Source organism: Macrobrachium nipponense, chromosome 22, assembly GCF_015104395.2.
Source record: "Macrobrachium nipponense isolate FS-2020 chromosome 22, ASM1510439v2, whole genome shotgun sequence".
In the NCBI taxonomy this organism is placed as follows: domain Eukaryota; kingdom Metazoa; phylum Arthropoda; class Malacostraca; order Decapoda; family Palaemonidae; genus Macrobrachium; species Macrobrachium nipponense.
The window spans coordinates 48,377,960-48,397,724 of record NC_087213.1 but is presented as its reverse complement, the minus strand read 5'-3'; positions in this window follow the sequence as shown (position 1 = coordinate 48,397,724).

Here is a 19,765-nt window from a genome sequence, read left to right as displayed (position 1 = left end):
AATGAAACACAATAAATATAACAAATGAAAATCCTTAAATCCCATATCATAATTACCCCTTAAAACTAATATTCAAGTAGCCAAAAGCAGTTGGAGACGCCAGAATAAGGAAGAGCACAGACACCCTCCTCTATCTACAGGAAGATCTGAACCCAAACGAACTCCATTCTCTCTAATCTGCGAATAGGAAACATCCTTTTGCTACCCCGTCCTTTCATGAATCCAATATCGCGGCACTTCAACCCATTTACATTTATACGAGCTGCTGGACGATCTTACTACTAATGACAATGAATATATATCCAATTTCCACCCTAGTTTACTTTGCGACTGCAGGAACGCTCCCAAAGACCTTGATTGCTAACTTCGAGCAGTTTCCTGCGGCACTTCCCTATTGGAAACGGCGAGCGACTGACGACATTACACACCACGATAATATGCCACTATCAGCTGGAGGAAATGTTGAGAAATGGCATACAAGGATCATTTAAATGATTTTTAACAGCATTATATTGACTTGAAGGAAAACTGATTAATGAAAGAAGTAATGTGAACATCCAGTTACAAAGGATAATCTCTTTTTGGTAGCAATGAATTGTTACTAAGAGTAGAATCTGCAAACGCTGTTCCCCATAAAACGCAGGTAATAATTATACAGTATATTACGTTCAGGACCTTTAAGAAAATAAAAAAATTAAAAAAATATTTCCATTAACATTACTATTAATCTTCGACAATATTTACTCCACATCTGATCGGGCACCTTTATCAAATAAGAGTAAAATCATTTAAAACTGTCGGCCACCTGCTGCTTTGTCACATATGTTTGCCAGCCCTTGTCCAACATGCATCACTGTAAATTCATCCGAAATTCATCCACTGGCTTGAATTTCCTAGAGGAAATCATCTTGTCCACGGAAATAGATGTATCTTTGCTGGTATATTTCGCAGACAAGGGGAAAAGTATACATATATTAGAATGCGTAGGCAGTATACATTCAGTGACTGAAGTTCGTGCTTAACAGTGAATAAACTGGCAAGAAGGAAAGTAATGATAACATGCTGACATAATCAATATCTCTGGGATATTTTCCGAAATGAAGTTACAAGCAGTCTAGTTTATATTAAAAGAATCCTAGTTGACATTATCATCAAATTATTAACCTATAATTAAAATATCTAAAAATACCGTCTAACATCATTTTACTATCGTCAACTAATGGTCAAATTCAAAACTCATTTTGAAATGCGACAAATATTAGCTATTCCATTTAAAGAGCAATACGAAAATTATTCGGATTCAGATTACATACAGAGCATTCGAGCTTTAAGGAATAGTTACAGCGGAGACATTGCTTGTTAAGACAAACGCTCACAGATGCGTAAAAGTGAGCAAAGTTTATAGCCAAGTTTCAAAACGCAATATTATATTATATATATATATATATATATATATATATATATATATATATATATATATATATATATATATTGAAATATATATATATATATATATACTATATATATATATATATATATCCTGAGTTTTCATGTATACGCGAACATGCAAAGAAATGTAAACATGACATGAATTACAAAGATTTTAAAAAAATTATAGGCCAATCCCCTAACGAACAGCATTTAACTATTAGAATTACTCTTCATTAAACAACTCGTTCCGCAGTTTAAACACACAAGTCTTCCTCAACACCTCTGTATCTCTCGTGAGTTTCAAGTCGAAGCTGACCCGGTTCGAATTGTCACTCGGTCCTGTGCTTTCAGCAACTTATGGTATTGACTCCTCCTATTTTGTACTTGTTGTATTTTTATCTGTAAAACTTTTTAAACTTTTAATTGTATTCTGAGTTTATGATTTTAACTTTGTCTTATCTTTTTTCTTTAGCTTGAAAATAGGACTTTTATTTCTTGAACCGCCGACGACAAAAAAGTATATAACGGGAATAGAGGATTGCCCTTCACCTTGCACCGATGATTATTATATATATATAATATATATATATACTATATATATATATATATATATATATATATATATATATATAAACGCCTCTACTATATAGACGAATACTAAAGATTAACACCTAAAAACGTATGGTGAACATACTAGAGATTAACTATGTGTACTTATCATCGAAACACTGAAGATAAAAACTTATATTTATTTATATATATATATATATATAATATATATATATATATATATATATATATATATAGATATAAATAAATATATATATATATATATATATATATCTATATATTATATATATATACTATATATATAAACTATATATATACTATATATATATATATATATATATATATATATATATCTATATATATATATATATATATACATATATATATATATATATATACTATATATATATATATATATATATATATATATATCTATATATATATATATATATATATAATATATACTATATATTATATATATATATATATATATATATATATATATATATATCTATTGTAATGGAGTTAACTTATTTGATAATTATATATCGTTGCTATGCTTTGACTTCACACATTAAAGTAAGTTTCTGTTTGTTTTTGTCCAGTTTTGTTTACATATGTCGTTTGAAGGCTGGACTTGGGGTCTTTGCCTCCCCCCAAAGGGTAGTTATAGTTTTAATTGGTACGTCACCCATGTAAATGTCTTTCTTTTCATGATTGACGGTGTTTCGGCTGTTTCGTCACCTGTTTTGTTTTCATCTCCGCTGGTGATGTGGGGGACCTTCTGAGTGATGAAACGGCAGTTAACGGCTCCCTATGAGAGTTTCCAGCTCCCTATATTTTTCTGACGGCTTGTGGCAGCTTACACGAATGTTCTGAAGACGCCCTTGACTTTTTTTGCAGCTGGTGGCATCTTGGAGGTGTTCCTTGCCATCCCCCTATGAACAGTACTTTTTGCGGGCGTCTCTTCAGTCCGTGTAAGGGATCGTGTGATGCCCTTCCTTTGCAAGGCGTATACTTCGGGGTTGTGTGATGCCCTTCCTTGCCTTACGTACTTTTGGAGGCGAACCTCGCCTGTCATTACCCTTGCCCTCAGCTTGCTGAACCTCTGGAGTCGTTAAGGGGCCTAGGGCAGAGAAGAAAAGGGTAAGATCCCAGACCCTGTGTGTGCTTATCATAAGTATTCTCACCTATAGACGACTTGTGTTGGGTGTCTCCTACTTTGTGGCACTACTGGAGTTGACCGTTGGAGACGACACTTCGCTGTGATACTAAAGAGACGATTTTCTATGAATTATTGGATTAGTGGAGAAGTAGTTAATTATATATATATATATATATATATATATATATATATATATATATATATATATATATATATATATATATATATAAAAATTTTCTGGAAACTTTTATTTGCTTGTAGAATAAATGAGCATTTTATACCAAGTACCTTTTTCTACTTTTTTTAAATACCGGGCAGATGAATAATGATATAATTTTCAAAAGAACAATACGTTTCGATAGCCATATCTGAGCTCTAAAGTTACTAGGAGAGGGATGGCGATAAGCTGGTAAAAAATCGTGAGAGAGAGAGAGAGAGAGAGTTCATGGAACCTCCTTCATTTCGCTAAAACTGTGAGCAGGTCAGGTTGAATTTAATCTGGCCCTCCAAAGCGCATTTCACCTTCCACGTACCGAGATGAGATTACGTGTAAATACGGTGAAAGACTCGCGAAGGATTATGACATCACATCTCTTTACAGACGAAAAAGGAGGAAGTTTAAAAATTACATAGAAAAGTGAGCAACTTCGTTCCTTTTGAATCTTCTCTTCATATCAACCATACATATTACGTACATAGACTGTCACTTGGTGCGATTCTAACTCGAGCAACAAGATGGAAAAGAAATGCTGAAAGGATGATCAACACACAAATGTAAAACAGGATACATTTCAGTTATTATAATTTACACTCTAGTTTATCTAACAGATAGTTGATGCCTTAGCGTAAACATTCGGAAGTGGCGTGTGTGTTTGCGTCTAAGAAAGAGAGACGGACAGACAGACAGACAGACAGACAGACAGAGAGAGAGAGAGAGAGAGAGAGAGAGAGAGAGAGGAATATCAATTGAGATGAATAAAGACATCAGGAGAATTCATATAATGTTCTTAAGGAAATTAAACCTGAAAGCTGTATATAATGGTCCAATTTACATATATTAGTCAACAATGTATAGGTATAGTACGACGGAAATTTTCTATATAAAGCCAAAGATAAAAAGACAGTAAGATAATTTTGATTATTTTTACGAAGTAAATAACTTTCACTTCAAATTTTACTTAAGAACATACCTAACATTAAGAAATCATAATTAATATGAAAGACTGCTCAATATAGAATTTGAAGAAAAGAGAAAATAAACAAAATAAATAAATAAAAAAAGGAGGCCGGGAGATTTGGGGGAAATCATGAGCTGCTGATTTGCGAAAACATATCGAGATGATTACAACATATGCTTAGACATCATCCTCAGCAAAAACTACCATGGTGCAGGACTCCTATTAAGGACGTCTATCAACTTCTTAATTAGGCATAAAAAAAAGAACCTTTAGAGGTGGTACATGATAGTAGTATTTTATGACGCTGGAACGGCGAACAATGTGGCTGCCTAAACAAGATGGGTCTCGCACGGAATTCACCCCATGAATGACCATAGACCCCGTTTTAGAATGAGGCAAATGAAATGATTTGGGATAAACAGGAAGGCAAAGAATTCAATATCATGGGGAGTGATTACTATATATGACTGGTTATGCAATTTCATCTTCGTGTTTGTGGCTTCCACAATGTCTGAATGAATGCAGAACCTAACGTCTATAACGATGACGAGGAGGGGCGCATACAATTGGTAAGCTCTCGAGCACAATATCCAGAGCAATATTTGTAAAGGATCAGTGGTTAGAGACCCTAAGACGGAGTGAAAGTCTTGTATTTTACTTCCATCACGAAGATTTCCTCAACACAGGAGAGCAAACCTTATTGCAAGGACGAGATCAATAATGCGTAAGAAGGAACTCCTCGGAAGAGCAATATATGCCCATATTTAACTATTGAAAAGCTTCTAACAGGCAGACTTCGCTTGTCCAAAATCTGAACTTTCTGATGTAAGAAACTGCTTGAATTTAAACTGTAATTTTGGTCGCTTTGAAACGTATAATTTCTCAATTGTAAAAGTAGGAGGATGAGAAAGATTTAAGAAGAAAAGTGTCCACAAATGTATTAAAATGACATAAGTTTCGATTACCTAAACAAAAGGAAACTATCGAAGAGTAGAATCATCTACAAATGAACTGATATATCAGGGGAAGTCTTAAAGGAGGTCACTGATGAAAATAACCCAGGCTGATTGATATTTGAAATTTGACAAGTTGCTTTCTCAGTGCGCTCGATTTTAATGTTTAGAATACGGGATGTGATACTATTTCGGTTTGACATTTCTTAGTTTTAATACTAAGCTGTTAATATTGACAGGATATTAAAGAATAGCAGTTATTTATAAGATATTTGGTTTTATATTATAAGTTAATTTATACGGTGTAGGGTAGCACATGTACGCTTTTTTCAGACAGGTAACTCTTCTTCGCTGAAAACCGCCCACAATACAAAGCCGCAATGGTAATGCAGAGGAAAGAATAAATCTTATTATTTTTGAAATTTACAGTAACTTATCATCGGTCCAGGCACATGATTACTTTACAAAACAACTAGGAATGATTAGGATTCTTCCCAGTGGAGATGTTATCCCTTGACAGAAGATCTTGGAAAGTCAGTTTTGCTTCCATTTTCCTTCCAACTTTTCAAAGACGAGTCTATTAAACCCTCAGCGGAAGGGTCCTACTGTTCACGCATCCTTCCTCCTACCTAAATAAATAAATAAATGGATAATTAAATTGTTCATGGAATTTCCTCCTCATAGCTCCCACACAGAAAACTCTCGTTCTTTCTTTCAGAGCATAATGGTACATATCTACAGCGTTCCTTATGAAGTTTTATGTTAAAGTCCCTTTAACATAAAACGGGCATTGCGGAGTTTCCTCAGTTCTCCCCTATTATTTGAGCTCTGCAATTGTCGTTGAAGCAGTATAAGTGGAGTTCTTAGAAAGTAATGCGAGAACTTGGAAAGAGTAATTTAGGGGATGTTGTCGATCTACATATCTTACCCATATTTCCCAAGGGACCAATGATAGATGATCACTGAATTTCAATGGATTGGAGATTCTGCTGCGGGCAATTCGTCCCTTAGTATGTATGCGCTATTGCAAGTCCAGAGATACTTCAAAAACTAGCAAGCAACTGAGCTAATAAAGGACACAGAGTTCAAGAACAGCACCAAAGTTAAGACGCGTTTCAGTAACTGACTATCGTTTTCTCTTTATAAGATCAGCACTATATAGAGAGTAATTTTCCAAGGCAATATTAAAGTAACCGGTATTCACATGGTCTTTATTTTGTCATTCTGTATAAGGAAAGCTTTCTCCGAAGAAATTCTGATGCTGACAACAATATAGGTATTGAACCAAACCAAAACTTTTTCAGTTTTCTTCTGGAGATTGAAAAAGGAACCCACAAAATCACTGTATATAACGTGTTTACTTATAAGTATTTACATTTTATTTTACTCCACAGATAGGGACTGAAAGTACTCGAGTGTGGAGTAAAAATAAAATTTAAATACTTATAAGTAAACACTTTATACACAGTGATTTTGTGGTTACTTTTTCAAAATACGTATTGTATAGAAATCATTTTAATATGCCTTACCATCTCGTATAGCTACAGTTATTTCATATTTTTAATTATCATGCAAAATTTACTGTCCATTCACATTTTTCCTTTTTAATTTTTTTCTTTATTTAATTCTTCTCCTTAAATTTATGTGACATAATGATACTTTTTTTTCCGATGCCAACTGAACACAGTTACCGCTAACTTCATATGGATATCTTGTATTATACGCTTCGTATGGAAATACATTTAATGCAAATGCTTTATTTTTCTTATTTATACATATATAAATATTAGAGTATAAATGCACACACTCATATATACATACATACATACATACACACACACACACACACACACACACACATATATATATATATATATATATATATATATATATATATATATATATATATATATATGTATATATATATATACTATGTATATATATATATATATATATATATATATATATATATATATATATATCTATTATGCATATAATATACAACACCACAGGGAAGTGGCGAAACACGAATATAGATTCAGATTCGGTGCTGCTTCATTGCTAATTAAACCATCTTAGGAGGACTGATACAAAGAGGTGGAAATTCATGATATACTATATACTAGCAAGATAGTACTGCCAGCAAACTTACAAAACGGTTTGGAAAAAAGTACTTACTTAGACCAGAGTTGTCTACAAATTTGACAAATCCTCCGAAATCCCTGCTTTTCTCATCCCAGTCTTCCATGTACCTTCCTTACAATTAGGCTCTTTGCTTATTTCTTTTGAGGTTATTGCATCAAGTTTATACATGTCATGGTTAATGCTCATATTCTTGATAAAACATTCTTTGCTAAAACTAGCCTCAACGATGTTTCTTTCTAGTGCATTATTAGAATAAACCATCTTCTTTGCTCCTGGCCAGTTTTTACTAACATGCAAAAAAATTCTACTGTTCACTTGTGCATTTCTCAGACATCTTTTATATTCTTAAAAGGAAATGAAACCCTAAAACGCAACCCTAATAACAAAGTTGTGTGTCCTCTCCCTCTATCTTATATATATGGAAAAACAGAAGCTCCTAAATAAAATTTTCCAGCTAGACCAGTTATCACTTTGGTTGGCTCCGCATCCTACAAATGACCAAATTACCTATTGGATATTCATAACATATTAGTTGGTACGATGCCAATATAAAAAAAACAGCGTTGACTTGATAAATAAACCAAAATAAAAAACCATACTAGGAGTATTTGTAATATTTGACCCGTCACTAATGAGGGTAGGTGCAAATACTTGCATGTGTGTTAGCATGTACTGCACTGCTGCATATACATCATGAATTTCTACCATTATGTATTGGTCCTCTGCAGACAACTTTGAAATGAAGCCAACACCGGTAAAGCTCTACAGCTGTGTTTCAATATCCTTCCCTGTGCTATTTTATATAAAAAAAGATAAAAAAAATTAGTGCAAGAGTAAATGTAAACATAATACACACACACATAAATATATATATATATTATATATATATATATATATATATATATATATATATATATATTTGTGTGTGAACTTCTTTTAAAATGATACATAAAGCTGCTTACTTCAACTCTGACTTCTTTCTTCAGGATGACTTTCAGTCGACTATGCGTACTTATATTTTCATAGGGAAACTACATACAGAATTACAGTTTTTGTAACCAATCATATCTCTCAAGCTCCGAAACACCCCGTGGTAGGGGTGTAAGAATACTACCACCATAGGTCCTGCGTGACATAAAAAAACGACTAAAAGGTCAGCTGCTGCCTTGCAGTCTTACTTTTTGGTAAAAGGCCAGGCCCATCGTTAAGGTGTTTCCTTTTGTCACTCAATCTTCCTTTCTTTTAACTTAAGGTTGTTCGGCGGTCTCAGCTTTTAAATATTTTTCTGTAATTGCATATTTTAGTAGATTTTAGTCTTTTTGCGGTTACTTTTTAATTTATAGTAAATTTAAGATCGTCTTATAATCTTATCATATTTAATTAATTGGCAGATTCCCAGAAAATGTAATAAATGCTATTAAAAAACGTCGGAATAAAGAAATATGTAGATTGGCCTGTTTCCTTTAGTCAACGCCTATGATTTATATATATATATATATATATATATATATATATATATATATATATATATATATATATATGAGGGCCCCAGAACCAGAAAGTCGTATATGCCACTTCCATGGATTTGGAGTTATGCATACTGGTAGATTTGGCAACCTTTTCTCTGTTATTTTGAGGCATTTCTAGGCCATTCCACCAATTTACATACGGTCGAAATTCCTACTGGGACAGTCGGAATTATCGATTTTAGCTACAGGAAAGAACATGACTTCGAGCGGTGCTGGCAGCCGCTCGGACGGTTCATGAGGACCAGATAGACGCATATCACTAGCGCTGATTAAGCCAATGAGAAGCGCGCGTCACTTTGCGGGTAGCGAATTCTAGGCCAATGAGCGTTTTTCCCCATAAGGCGCGTGTAAGCATCGACCAATCACCGCGCAGCTTACAATCTCCCGCCAATGTTTACATCTCACTTCAGTGATCATAGCGGGAGATTACGATTATCCGTTGTGTTGTGCTGTTATTTTGTCTAAATTACTCTTTATTTGAGTACATTATGTCTTCCTCTGGCAGTAATAATAGTCGTAGTACTAGTAGTAGTAGTGAGTAGTGGATGAGGGTCACAGCTGGTAGCGATGTTTGGAGCTAACAGACTGCAATCTGATCGAGTTAAGTCCCCTTCACATTGCAGCTTCTATTAAAGGATGGGGGCCCTAGTAGTAGTAGTAGTAGTAGTAAAAAAAAAATTATGATAATATTATTGTGTATTATTGATGGTTAAACATCATGGTGATTCAAGGTTATCATCGTCAACATCATTATTACAACCATCATAATATTATTATTTCTATCATTATTATTATTATCATTATTATTATTATTATTATTATTATTATTATCATTATTATTATGACAATAGTATTACTATTCTATTATAGTATTTTCTTGTGGTTGATTATAAGTATCGATGTATTATGATGATGAAAGGTTATCATCATCAGTGTCATTATTAGTACTAATATTATTGTACTATCATCATTATTATTATTACTATTATTATCATCATTATCATTATTATTATTATTATTATTATTATTCCCATTGTTATTATTATTACTATTATTATTATCATTATTATCATTAGCAATTCTCGGTTTCTTATCACAAAAATGTATCGTCTTTTCAGCACACTATTATTACTTATCAATATTATTATTAATAGTATTATTATCATTATTATTACCAGTATTATTACTATTACTCTTATTAATATCCTCATCATTAATACAACAATATGATAACACTTTATTATCGTTTAACACATTCAATTATGGTTTAAGTGCTTGTTATGACTCAAATATTAAAAAAAAATGGGAGTTTGGCAGACATTTTGAATGCTAGCGCGCAAGCGCACCCAACAATTTTTTTCAAATTTTCACAAAAAACTTATAAAGAGTATAGCTTTCATATGAAACTAAGTTTAAATCGATATCTTTCTTAGAACCAGAGTAATGAATGATAAACTTTGAGGCCAATTTACTCATTTTTAAAAAGTGGCATATACGACTTTCTGGTTCTGAGGCCCTCATATATACATATATATATATATATATATATATATATATATATATATATATATATATATATATAGCTATATATACATATATATACATATATAAAGGTATAAGCCACGAAGAAAAGATAAACTCCGTTGTTTATCTTTCCTTCGTGGATTAATCTTTTTTTATGGATTTACGACGTTCCAAACTTTCGTGACTCAGTTATAAATGCATACACACGCACGCACACACACACACACACACACACATATATATATTCATATATATATATATATATATATATATATATATATATATATATATATAGCATATATATCATATATATATATATATATATATATATATATATATAAATTATATATATTAAGAGGGCACACTCACCCCTTGTACATTACAAATGGTTAGAGGTTTTAGGGTAACGCCGACCTAAAACCTCTAACCATTACATAAGGCAACTGCAAAATTGAGTTTAGGCACTGAATTAAACTCCCATTACAATATAGACTTTATTCCAAAGGATAAGCAATAGTCTAACTCTCAGAAAATTGAGGTTAATTTAACTATACCCTGTTTTTTTCCATCTGTCCATCTGCCTGTGGTGTTTTTGTATGGTAACACTGCATCTCGGGCTTTAGACGGTTACATTCAGCTTACATTCAACGATTATAACAATATCCTATTTCGAATATTAACGGTGTAATTCGCATACAGTAAATTATGAAAACACTTTTCAGTTGCAAATGTACACCCAGATATCCTTTTATTTACCTAAAACTTACACATAGCGTAACTATCTAAAGCCCAGGACGCAGTGTTACCATACAAAAACACCACAGGCGGATGGACAGATGAAAAAAAACAGAGTATAGTGAAATCAATATTCCTCAATCGAACTCGATGCGTAGAAAACGGACTGTTTAAAACAAGACCTGGTTAACAGAAGTAAACCCACAAATGAAGCAAAAATTAAGACATCTCTTTTCAAACCCAAATATATTCGTTCCACAAATTAAAAAGTTACATAGTATAAAATAGTCTCTTCATTTCGTAATACACAACAAGGGCTTATCAGGTGAAACAATAATAAATCCCAGAAATAAATCAACACAAATGAAATATGAAATAAAGGGCTTCACTGCATCAGCACACAGAAGAGGAGGTCGAAAGGATCCACACTGAAAAAAAAAAAACAGATCAGTGGGGAAACAATTACCCTCTGTATGGCCATATTTTCTGTATCTCTTGGAATTTTTCACGCCACCCACCTCCACTTGCACTTGTAAGGTTCGACAGATAGTGGAAAAAATTCTATGGAAAATCCTTAGCAAGGGTGAAATATTACGTACATATGTATGGACATTCTCATACGCCACAACCCTTTCAGTGATATCACTTACACGTAACGAGTTCATTATATTATTTAATAACTCAGGAGCTCTCCAAACTTACAGGTTTTCTATATTCAAGATTTTTCCATGTTTATAAATTAATCTGTATCAGAAGGTAAAATATATCTTTCACTGGTTCCGCCAATCGGAACCAACTCATACACACAATATTCCGTTCGGCTAATTTCCATAGCGAACTCAGCTCTAGTTCAAGGTGACTTTTGTTTTGCTAACGAAGACATTCTTCTACCATCTGACATCACCATTTCGAAGTGTAACGTCAACAGATAGAATGTTCCAACACACTCGCTTTTCCAATCATTTTCTTAGGACAAGACAATATGCATCAAGTGCTGAATATCTCTGAATATCTTTCTTTATATATAATAAATATTCGGCAGTGCTTGTCCAGAAGAGTTGTGACAAGGCATGCTCCGAACTTTTCACCTGGTAAGGTTTTATTGATTATTCAACTTTCTTTGGGACCTCGCTAACTAGAATATATATATATATATATATATATATATATATATACTATATATATATATATTTATATATATGATGAAGATGAATTCCATAAGCCTCTCTTCTTGCAATATTGCTATACTACTTAAAGGACCTGGTCGATCCTCATACCCCTTAAAATATGAGCTGATTTCAATTACTCCTCTTTTATCTCTTGTAGTTGCTCACTATTTGTCTTTGCAGGTTTGTTAAAGATAATAACCAGCAAGGCAGACTGGGTTTTGTACTTGTGATGCATTCTGGTTAATAACATCTTACCGTGTGCTCTTGATGAGAGAACATGCAGTCACTCATTTATGGTGAATCTTTTCTTAATATTTTAAATGAATATTAATAAGCAGAACCCAATGCGTTTATGGTGATGGACAGCATTGTATCCTTACTAATGTTATTTGAGGTAATCAAGATAATTTTATTAACTTTTGTTATTTATTATCTATACTAATGACAGTTAGCAGGACCTGGAGAACATATTTATTGCACTCTCCTCATTCCCCAATTTTCGGTGCTTCCACATTGTTGAAGGGGCGGGCGTTCTGTAGTTTCGTTGTGTCTGCATATTTCAGTCGACCGCCAAACAAATTTGTCTTACCTTAAGTGTAGCTTTAGACAGATTTATCTATCCCTGGCGTTGCGATTAAAACAAACGCTTCATTTGCACACTGGAGAGTGGCAAAAATAAGGTCACATTCTCTCAGAAATTTCTTTGGGAGAAGAAGAATGGCCTCGGGAGTGCGTTAAAGCACTCTGGCGGATTAGGACTAGGTAAGGCAAGAAGAGAATTAAGAATTGAATGAGAGCCTTCTAGAAAAGAAAAGAAGAGTGAGAGCGCTGGATGAGAAAGAGAGAGAGAGAGAGGGGGGGGTTGGATCTAGGGGAGAGGGGGGGATGCAAGCGAAGGCTGTATTTCTTTTCCTGGATGGTCATTGAATGGATGAGTCCTTTATGTTCCACAGCTGGGCAGTAGTAATAAGGTAAAATTGATTCTCTGTTTCCTAGTGGAGAGATATAATTGTTTGAGATTGAATTGTCTATAATGGTATGTACTTTAATTTTTTTTCGAAATTAATGAAGGTAATTAACACAGCCGAAGAAAATGAGGTTTGAAAGTTTTGTTAAAAATATAATCCAAGCAAGTAAATAAAACTATAATTTTACATCTTATTTATTCTTTAGGGTTTGATTTGCGAAATTATTGGCGAAATACCTTTCTTAAGGAGCTAGGAATTTCGAAGTTGCTATATTCCTTGTCACGTTACTTCTAGATATATTGCAGACTGATATATTTCAAAGATTAACAACCCGACGGAGGCCACGCGATATCAAATCTTCCTTAATGGATCTCAGCTTTTGATACAACTTCTTTATATGTATGCTTCTTTACTTACAAGAGTGGGTTCAACTTCTGGATTTTTATGTGACTATATAGTGACGGGATCAGTAATTCCCCGCTGTATGGAAGAAGGGAAAACTCTGTTTTACTATGCCTATTATGTACTTCATTTTTCGTGGGCTGGAGATACTGAACTGATGATCTCATTTATTTATTAAACTGGCTTGAAGAAAAATCTTATAATGAAGTAGTTTCAGAATATGGTCAATGAAACAATATTTTACTCCGATACGAGTCTCACTGGATACAGAAGTTGGCTAAAATTTCCTCTATTACCTCTCGTGTTTATATGCACTCTTTAAGATAAATAATATACGATTATACGTTTATATTTACACACACACAAATATATATATATATATATATATATATATATATATATATATATATATATATATATATATATATATATATATATTTTATTTTATATATATATATATATAATATATATATATATATATATATATATATATATCTATATATATATATATATATATATTTATATATATATATATATATATATATATATATATATATATATATATATATTATATATATTTATATGTATATATAATATATATATATACATATATATATATATATATATATATATATATATATATATATATATCTTTAGAAGACGGAGCTGCAACTCTAGGTGTGTGTGTGTGTGGTGTGTGTGTGTGCGCGCGCGTATGTATGATACGCGTATAATCGTACATTATTATGCAAACAATTATAGTATTATTTACTTGCATGGTTTATATTTGTAATAAGAACCTTTTCAAACCTCATTTTCTTCGGCTGTGTTAATTATCTTTATTAGTTTCGAAAAAAAAATTAAATTGCGTACAACAACAGACAATTCAGTCTCAGACAAACAAGTATATCTCACCACTAGGAAACAGTGCATTAATCTTAACTTACTACTGTCCAACTGTGGAACATAAAGGACACATCCATTCAATGACCTATATATAAATATATATATATATATATATATATATATATATATATATATATATATATATATATATCTATATATATATATATATATATATATATATATATATATATATATATATATATATATATATATATATATATAGATATATATATATCTTTAACATAGTGATGGATGTTTATAATAGAGAAAGTAAGGGAGACAGTACCATGGAACATATTGTATGCGGATGATATTGTTTCTGTGTGCAGAGAGCAGGAAGATCTGGAAGTGAAATTGGAAAGATGGAGACAAGTACTGGAGGACAGAGGAATGAGAATAAGTAGATCCAAGACAGAATACATGTACCACACTGAGGGGATGATAGAGAAAGTATTCAGCTTGGTGGAGAGCAAATAAGGAGAGTTGATAAGTTTAAGTATTTGGGATCTTTTGTTTAACGCTGGAGGAAGTATGGAAGAAGTAAAACATCGGGTACAGGCAGGCTGGAACAACTGGAGAGCGGCCTCGGGAGTTCTTTGTGACAAAAGAGTGCCGCTTAGGTTAAAAGGAAAATTTCACAAGACGGTGGTAAGAACAGCAATGCTGTATGGTACGGAAACAGCAAGCTGAGAAAAGCAGAGCAGAAGAAGATGGATGTGGCAGAAATGAGAATGCTTAGTGGATGTCTGGGGTAACAAGAGTGGATAGGATCAGAAATGACTACATAAGGGGGTCAACTAAGGTGGTGGAAGTATCAAAGAAAGTGCAGGAGGGGAGGCTGAGATGGTATGGGACACCTGTGAGGAGAGATGAGGACACGCTGGGAGACATACTATGGGAGTGGAGGTGCAAGAAGAAGAAAGAGGGAGACCAAGAGAGATGAAGGACTGTGTGAGAGGAGATTTACATGAGGAAGGGAATTGATGAGGCAGAAGTGCAAGATAGAAATAGATGGAAACGGCTCATCCGAAAACGGCGACCCCATATAAAAATGGGAAAAAGCTGGAAGAAGAAGAAGATATATATATATATATATATATATATATATATATATATATATATATATTATATATATACTACAATATATATATATATATATATATATATATATATATATATATATATATATATATATATATATATATACTACATATACATATATATATGATATATATATATATATATATATATAGATATATATATATATATATATATATATATATATATATATCTATATCATCTACTACTGGACTGTTTGCGATTCTATAAGCCAAAGGCAGTAATGCTAGATCTCCTTCATACACGACTAATGGCCTGATTTGCCCAACGAGATTCTCCAGTATTCAGCGGGTGTTGGATTTTTTCCTTTGAGGACAAAAGGTGCGGTGGTTTGGAAGAGTTCAGATGAAAATTGTTGAGTATAAGACATAAAAGCTTTGGAGGTAAAAGATATTGAACGGAATATTCTTAGGACATAAGAATGGGAAATGGACATGGAATAGTTTTGGAGAGCTGATCTTCAGCAAGTATTCCTTTGAAAATAATCACCAGATAATGAGAAAGAGAGACAGAGATTTAGTAACAGTAGAAAAGAAAAAACTACAAAGTTCCGAAATAATGTCCGTAACAAAAAGCAAAACATGAAAAACACTTCTTAAACAACATAATTTTCTTTTGAAAAAAATATAAAAAAATACGGGTGGTGGTTAACGGGGGCGAGAGCGCGTAGGGGAAAAGGTGCTCCAAGCGTTCATTCTACCGAATGTTCAGAGCACCAAGGCCAAGGGGGAGACCTCCGACCGCAACCTCGCCTTATATCTCTTATCAGTAAGGAGAGTCCATAAAACGCTCCTCGCATCTCGTTATTATCCGTCTAGTGAGGATGCTTCCTAATTTCCTTTACAGCAGCAACCACCTCGCTTCTACCCCCTTGTGATTACTGGCTTACTTCTCCTCTCTTCTTTCTCTTTCTCAGAGTCCTCTGCCTTATAATATCATCCTGCCGGTATATTTAACGTCATAAAATTCTTTTTCGCATTTTCTCAGTATTTCGTTTACATTAGCACACTAAACCACATACAGTACGTGCTCCATAATGTTTCGCCTCTTTTAGGTATATGCACCTTTTTCTCAAAAAGAACAATTCCGTCATTCTTGTATGGAAAAATGGCCGCCTAAAAGAACTTCAAAGTAGGCAATGCCGCATTTCTCCTGCGAATGAAACCATATGGATGAGGTTCCTCTCCGTAAACTTCCACGGTTCAGACACTTGACAGTCTTAACAGTCAGTTCCTTATTAACTGCCTATCCATCTGGATTGCGTCTGTTCACGTGCTTCCCACAGATCTGGTCCTTTCTTTAACGAATTACTTTTTCTTCCAGCTTCGCAGCATCATCTACCGTTCATAGCCAAGAGATAAAAGAGGAATCTTTAAACACCTAAATCCTATATTAGTTTATATAAATATATTTTACTTACCGAATCTACTGTATGACTATACGAAACGTCCATAACGTCTCGCTTAAGCTATCCAATAATTATGTGAAGAAATTATTCAACTATTTTACAGATCAAAAGTTTACAAAGGACATTTTTTTTTAAAGGAAGATCAGCTCTCCAAAACTAATCCATGCGTATTTCGCGTTCTTACTTCCTAAGAATATTACCTCCAAAGCTTTTACGTCTTATACTCAACAATTTTCATCTGAACTCTGTCAAACCACCGCACCTTTTGTCCTCAAAGGCTTCTTATAGTCTTTCACTAATTCCTAGAAAGAAAAATCCAACACCCGCTGAATACTGGAGAATCTCGTTGGGCAAATCAGGCCATTAGTCGTGTATGAAGAGATCTAGCATTACTGCCTTTGGCTTATAGAATCGCTAATTCAAGTCCATGAGATCATATAGAATATACATGTATGTAAGCATAAGCATAGGCCCCCTATACATCATCATATCATAAAGAATACCTATATATATATATATATATATATACCTATATATATATATATATATATATATATATATTTATATATATATAGTATAAATATATATATATATATATATATATATATATATATTAATATATATATATAGTTATGGTATATAAGACACACCATATATAATAGATATATATATATATATATATATATATATATACATAATCACTTTGTAAAGTATTCCTTATAAATTTTATATTTCTTTTCTTATCTACATCCACCTTTTTGTCTTATATTTTTAAATGTTTTTATTATTGCTGACTTTATGCAGTTACAATTTTTTGTCAGATTTTCCTCAACACGGAATTTTCTCTTTTTTTCACTATTTTTCAATTATTCTAAACCTCATTATTTTTCATTACCTTTCCCTTCCATTCTTAGTATACCACAGGTCTTATCTCTGAATTGTTTTCCAGTTCTCAGTTTCCAACTATTTTTCCCTGATTTTCCTATCCAGTTCTTAATTTTACTATTTGCTATTTTTATGATTCTTCCATGAAGTTTTCCCACCTCTTACTTTTCCTCGTAGTATATCCTAGTCTTTATTGCCAACTTTTTAATATTCTTGCTGTTTTGATCTGATATTTTATTCCAATTTTTTTTTTCATTCAACTTTCTCCTTTATTTTTTCATCCAGGTCCTAATTTCTATTGTATTTTTCCCTTACAACTTCCTACAGCTTATTAAAGTTTTGATTTTTTTCCTATTTTTAGCTCATAAATTTCGTTTGACATTCTTTTTGACTTTCCATTCACTTCTGAACATTATTCGTATTTTTCTGCGAACTTCCTTCAATTTCTCAATTTGCCTCCTTTTCCACAGAATTTCTAATCGATTTTGTAAGTTTATTTTTAATTTTCGTCTTTTCTATTTTCTTACATTTTTACCCAGGTCCAAATTTTCCTCCTACGTTTTCCTTACCAGTTTTTTTCTGAATTTTTCGTCATTCTTAATTTTCCTCCTTTTTCCATGATGTTTTTTCTTCCATTTCTTCTGTTCTTCATATCTTTTGTTTGACATTTACCTCCCACATGCTTAGTTGAAAAACTTCTTCCTATCTTTTCCATGGCAATTTCCCTCTACTCTAATTTTCCTCCTAGTTTTTCCTACACCTTTTCACTCATTTTTTTATATATCTCCTATATTTATGTGACATTTTCTTCTTGTGTTTAATTTACCTACAGCTTTTCCCGACCCATTTCATCCTTTTCTTAAACTTTTCATCCAAATACTAATTTTCCCCTCTTTTTAATGATCTCATCCAGCTCTCACTCTTCTTTTCTTTTCTAGGAGGCTCTCATCCAATTCTTAATTCTCTTCTTGCCTTACCTAGTCCTAATCCGCCAGAGTGCTTTAACGCACTCCCGAGGCCATTCTTCTTCTCCCAAAGAAATTTCTGAGAGAATGTGACCTTATTTTTGCCACTCCCCAGTGTGCAAATGAAGCGTTTGTTTTAATCGCAACGCCAGGGATAGATAAATCTGCCTAAAGCTACACTTAAGGAATGACAAATTTCTTTGGCGGTCGACTGAAATATGCAGACACAACGAAACTGCAGAACGCACGCACCTTCAACAATATGGAAACACCGAAGATTGAGGATTGTGGCGAGTGTTGAATTTTATAATAATATTTGCGTTATCTTTTGTCACGTTGTGGATAATATAACTGAACAATCGGAGACATTTGTAAATGTCATTTTCTCAATTCGAGGTATAATAAAATTTGCAACAAATTTACTTATTTTCGTAGGTTAGAATGACCAAATGAAGCAGAATGGTAAAATATAAAACCTTAAAGCCTCCGGGAAAAACTCTTTGATTAAGCATGTTTAAATTAAATATACTTGGTCAGCGCAGAAAACAACTCTGACCTTCTCGTGTGAGCGTGAATTATTCTACGGGATTATTTATATAGAAATAAAATTATTTTATCAACTTCAACTACATACTAAGAGACAGTTCACTGTAACTGTCGTATTGGCCGGCTAATTGCAAATCATGTAGCGTAATAAATGGTAATATTTCATG